This window comes from Erpetoichthys calabaricus, chromosome 4, assembly GCF_900747795.2.
Source record: "Erpetoichthys calabaricus chromosome 4, fErpCal1.3, whole genome shotgun sequence".
Classification (NCBI taxonomy): domain Eukaryota; kingdom Metazoa; phylum Chordata; class Cladistia; order Polypteriformes; family Polypteridae; genus Erpetoichthys; species Erpetoichthys calabaricus.
In genome coordinates, this window is record NC_041397.2 from 32,269,460 (window position 1) to 32,274,562 (window position 5,103).

Genomic DNA, 5,103 nt, shown 5'->3' on the forward strand with positions numbered 1-5,103 from the left:
AGCTAAAAATGTTGATTTTTTTTTTTAACAACAAAAAATAATGTGTAACATAAACCAATAAATATCAAAACGTCAACACTGCTCTACTGATGCAGATTTGGTACCCATTATTTGTGTGGCATGTTTTTAAAGTCACCAACACACAGCTTCAGTGCTGCATTTGGCACCGTAGAAGTGGGTTTCTTTGTACACTTTTTTCATTTTTTTCTGTTGCTTGCACATAAGTGAGCAGAATGTTAGTGCTTGATCCGCACAATCAGCGTGCTCCTTGTGTTATTATAATCTACCACAGCCAAAGGCTTAGTTAAGACCACACTTCCCTCTAGATGAACATAGACAGTTGCTGCATTGTAAGTAGTGCTTTTGGGGGGGGGGGGGGGGGGGGGGGGGGGATGTAATATCTTTCTTATCCTACTATTTGATCACAACCATTTTCCACATAGCCACTGCACAACACTACACAACTGAATTCACCAGGCTTGTCACAGCAGTTCAGTTGTACAGTGCCTTATGCATCAATTTCACTGTCCATGTCAACCTCTGATGACATTGCCATCACTATGGCTCCATTCAACTACAGGTTTGGTTTCAGTTTGTTGTAAAACTGGCTTTACAGCTCCACCTGACGTCTGAACATTGACAAGCTACCACAGAGTGACAAAACAAAGAAATATTAATGCTTTTCTTTTTCATCATGATCTTATTTTATCCACTAGATGGCAGCAATATAAAGTCCCAATTGTTATTCTGGCTTAACACTGCACATCAGATCATAACTGCCTACACCAAGAGACATTTGCAGTTAACCATTTTTAGATTCCAAGCCCAAGAAGAGGCGCGGGGTTAACGTCAAAGAGGATAAGTACACCTACATGTATCTAGTAGTAGGCAGGATACCACTGTGTGTCAAGAGCAGTCCAAAAGCTTCAGGACAGAGATTCATGAACATACTGGAAACATTCTTGGAGATTTGTGTCTGGTCCATTTTAACAGCATTATCCAGCTCCTGCAGATTTTTAATCCAGAAATGAAGCTCCTGCCCCACATCATCTTAAAGGTGCCCTACTGCAAGATACTAGGAGACTCTGTAGGCCACTGGATGGAACTGAAATCACTGAACCCATTTTTGTGGAGCTATGCCGAGATAATGTATGCTTTCTGATTTAGTGCATTGTCCTGCTGGAGGGATCCAGTTGGTCGCAAAAAGCTCCATTTAGTCAGCAACAATGCTTAGATAAACCACAGCACCCAATTAAGCAATAAAAGGCTTAACATGTATCCAAAAGACATTAACACTGTGAATGGGTTTGGGCATTTTCTTAAATGTGGACTGCAGTAGACTGCTCAAGTGGACTCTTTCACCCATTAGGACACATGAATTAAATTAAGTTGTTTCAGAAAAAGAATGACCAACCTTGATGTGCCTTCACATTAGTAGAACAGCAGTGTTTGAATCCAGATTTATAGAAACTTGAGGCCTGAGCTTCGTATGGTCAGATTCTGCATTTCCTAAACTCTTCTTTACAAATTTTAGCATGATCCTTTGGAAAAACACACAGAGTTAGTAATAAGTTGAGAGATTAGTGTATAAAAGCGGACTAGCCAGCAATCCTTGTACCCAGCATGATTCAGGACAATTTATGTACATGTCATGCTGCTAGTTTGTAGTCTTTTTCAGTTATTATACATTTGGAGAGGAGTTTGTTAAACTGCATACACATGTAAAAAAATACAAATCTCCCAGGGAGACAGGGTAACAGAGTATAAAACCCTAAACAAGAGGCCTATTTGTTACAAGAGACAAGGTATCAATGAAGAAACTGGCAGCCGCATTCAATGGCAAACATAAAAACAGACATGTGCACTACAGGGTTGGCATATCAAAGATAAATCAAAATTGTTGATCAAGGGAACTTGTTGTGCAGTACTTCTATTAGCAAACCTGTATCCCACAATGATGTGGATGTTGCACGGGTTAGGACATTTTCATCTAATGTCTGTCTGTATTACTTGTCATTACTCTTACCACTACATCATTGAGCCTGCGGACCAGAGAGTTGGGGATCAGGGGTGGACCTCTAACTCCTTCCACAGTTTACACGGCTCTGTTGAGCAGTTAATAAAAATGGGTGCCTATAATAACAAAAAACTGCAGAAAATACTTCACAAAAAGAAAGATTGTTTAAATTATTAAGGTATCAAATTCATATTAATACTGAGGTTTTAAAGTAAAATATAACGCAGTAACACTCTGATGCTTGTTAACGTTGCACTCACTTTTCTGAACCAGTGACTTGAGTTTAATTTGAAATAACATTCAAAAATATGCTTTGTGTAATTTAATGTTTTCACTAGTAAATGTATAGAAGGCACACCATAGATAACTTGGAACATAAGCTGAAAAGCGTGGAATTAAAAGACCACATGCATCAGTTTTGCTAGATGAGGCCCAATAAGCAACTGTTTATTATTTCCAAGGGTTTCTTGGACAAGTGAGTTTACAAATGACAGAAAAAATATAAATGTGTACTTTACTAGTCCCATATGTAATTGTCCATGCAATTCTTCCTCTAACTGGCTACATATCCATATTACTAACCGAGAATGCTAAACCGGATGATGGACGCAGGCACATCCGGCAATGGGCCGTAGCTGCAAAAAGACGTACTGCGCAGGCGCAAAAAGAGTCCGCGAGAGTCGGCTGAGGAGCCGAGAAAGGCGGACAAAAGAGGGCGAGAGAGGCGGACAAGACCACAGAAAAAAGGAGTGAGCACAGGAAAAATGGAGAAATGAGGCGCAAAGAGCACCGAAAAAAGGAAAAGGCACATAAAAAAGTATTCAAACGCAAGCAAAGCACGAAACACATTGCACACGAAACTAGACCCCAAAAAAAAAAAAAAAAAAAAAAAAAAGAGGCTCGCGCACAACAGCAAGGCACCCCCCCCCCTACAGGCACCGGACGGGACACACACCAAGAGGGGGATTCAACAAGCCCATGGAACACAAAACCACCCCACAGACCCTACAAGCAAGGGACGGGACACACACAAAGAGGGGGATTCAACAAGACACAGGAACACAAAAAGAAAGAAGACGCTCGCGCGACAACAATCCGCAGCCCCCCCCACACACACACACAAACACCCCCCCCCACACACATCCATAAGAAGTGACACCCAAAGCCACATATTCTAAAGTGAACGTCAACACCATCACACTAGACAGCATAGGTGTGTCAGCATTGGTGGATCTCCTTACAATAAAGCACTATTAACCGTTCAACTGCAGAAAAGGAAACATATTAACAGTGACTGTGATCCTCCTTATTACTTATCCATATTTCGCATGCTGAGAAAGAAACAAGTCATGAATACACGGTCACGGGTACAAAACGAAAAGGAAATGATAACAGGAACAAACACACGAACACGAAGAAACAACAAAATAGACGGCTATGCAGCATAGGTGGATCTCATTACAATAAGGCACTATTAACCGTTCAACCGCAGAAAAGGCTCCATATTAACAGTGAGTGCAATACTCCTTATTACTTATCCATATTTCTAAAAGAAAAAATGTCTCGACTCCAAAAACGCAAAGCTCAACTAAAGCTTCTAACTAACGATGTACCTAAAGTAAAAACTTTATGAACTGCATTAGATCCTACAATAGTTCATTTGCTTTTGCATATACCGGAGTAAATATCAGGCCACCAAAAGGCAATGGCCCATACTGCTTTTGCATATGTGCACAAATACTGCATCGCATTGGAACAGTGCACCCTGAAACAAATCAACAACGCAAATATGCACAAATCTACATCCTAGATCCACATGACGCAATCTATCAATCAAAGTGCTGCATCGCAACAGGCACGGATTCAAAACGAAACACCTCCCGTCTCAGACATACGTTAATGGCAGCGAAGGCTACAACGGGCTTCTCACACAGCACAGGCAAATCGATTACAGCTCCAAAACAACACGTCCCAAATACTACACATGCAACAACGCGCCTCTCAAACAGCACAAGGAAAACATACACCAGGAAAATTCAATCGGATTAATGAATGTCATTTGCAATCATTGGCATTCACTTCACTTCCCTGAAGAAACAACTGGCAATACAAGTTATACATTTACACGTTGTTGTCAAAAGGGTCAAATTAGACTGCCTTCTTTACATTCATATACTGAATATCTACAGAAGCTTATAACTGACGATGTACCTGAAAGTGAAATCTTTATCAACTACATTAGATCCTACAAATCGGTATCCACTATGAACATTAACGGTGGCACTGCACGTGACATCCGTCTTGAAAAAATGTTGTTTATTGATGAATGTTCAATGGCATGAAGTCACTTACTCAACACCATTCATAAACTTCTACAAACGTTTATGAATAATAATATTCGATTTGGAGGAAAGGTACTTTTATGAGGAGGAGATTTTAGACAGTGATTAGCTATTCTTCCAGATGCCATGCACTCAGCTATTGTTCAGTGCACCTTAAAATACGCAGACAATTGCCATTGCTTTCAAAAGATACAGTTAGTAAAAAAGATACGATGTCCAGAACCAGAGCATAACAATTGCTTATTACAACTGAGAGATGGTACACTCACCAATACAGATGGACTTCAGCCACATATTACAGTTCCTCAAGCCTTTATCTGCGACGACTTAGTTACAGAAACATTTGGAACAGCAATCTCATTAGACCAAATGCCCCTTTTAACACAACGCACTATATTATGTCCAAAAAATATTAATGTGGAAAACATTAATACTCAAGTCATTCCATTACTTCCTGGAGAGACACAACTCTTTCTAAGCTCTGACAAACTTGACTCTGATCACAACAATAACCATCTTAAATGACCTTACAAGTTCTGAGCTGGAATTACCTTTTACACTTAAACAGCGTGTATAAAGAAATTTTCAAATAAACCTTTACACTGTGCCACACACTTTATTGTTTGCTTTCTATCTGCATCATCTACACCGTCACACTATTCTATATCTCATTCATACATCACGCTCTTTGTCATTCCCAACACCAGGGGTTGGCGAGCGAAGCGAGCAGGGGGCGGAGCCCCC